Below are 946 nucleotides of genomic sequence, written 5' to 3'. Positions count from 1 at the left end.
GATAGCCCTCAAGCTTACCTTGTTTCTATTTTATGTTAACCTCAATGCACTATTTAACACTTGGCCATGATGAATGTTAGCACATATTAACTTATGCATTTTAGCATTAATTTATATGATAACTTAATATGACAGGCAGGAAGAAGAAAAAAGAAATAGAACACTCAAAGGGAAATCAAACAAAAAAGTTTGAATGAGTAAACATGTATTATACTTCAACTGAAATAAGAAAAGGCCTTTCAGTTATTCATACATTCATACATGTATGCAACTGTACACATTCATAAACCTACCAGATGCTAGAGAAGATATTGAATGAATAAGTACTATTCTAGGAGTAAGGAATATTTGTAAGTGTAGGATGCTCTGGGAATACATAGCAGAACCAAGTAACACAGGCTTGCTGAACTCAAGGTAGCTTTACTTTTTTTTCCCATAATTTTATTGATAAACAAATAGCAATAAGAGTTGCAAATCAAATCGGTAGGACAGGTTCAACAATCAACATACTGCATACATTCTTCCTAGTGGTTAATTGCTGTACAAGAATCATTCTATTCATTAAGAGAATGCAACTATACATCTATCAAAACCACTTTGAATAAACAGATACAATCGTCTGTACACCTTTTTCTTTGTTAAGTTCTGTTATTTGAATACTATAAGTGTGTAAACTAAACAAAATATTCCAAAAAAGTCCAGTAGCCCACAGTAGCATTGGGTCCTCCGCTTGACTAGCCATGTCAGAAACTGTTGACCTGAGTCCCCCACAGCTCAACATAACAGCATGGCTTCACTTTTTATACTCCGTTCCCATACTTTTCTGCTGGATGGCCAAGACCAAGGCAAAGCAGGACCTATGCAACAAGAGCTGTAGCCCTTGAGTCTGATAAGGTCAGTGAAATCCCCTCAGTATTTATCCCGAGATCCTGCACCTCAGATTGTA

The sequence above is a fragment of the Octodon degus genome, unplaced genomic scaffold, assembly GCF_000260255.1.
Source record: "Octodon degus isolate 3935 unplaced genomic scaffold, OctDeg1.0 scaffold00133, whole genome shotgun sequence".
Classification (NCBI taxonomy): Eukaryota; Metazoa; Chordata; class Mammalia; order Rodentia; family Octodontidae; genus Octodon; species Octodon degus.
This window is presented reverse-complemented; position numbering follows the sequence as displayed.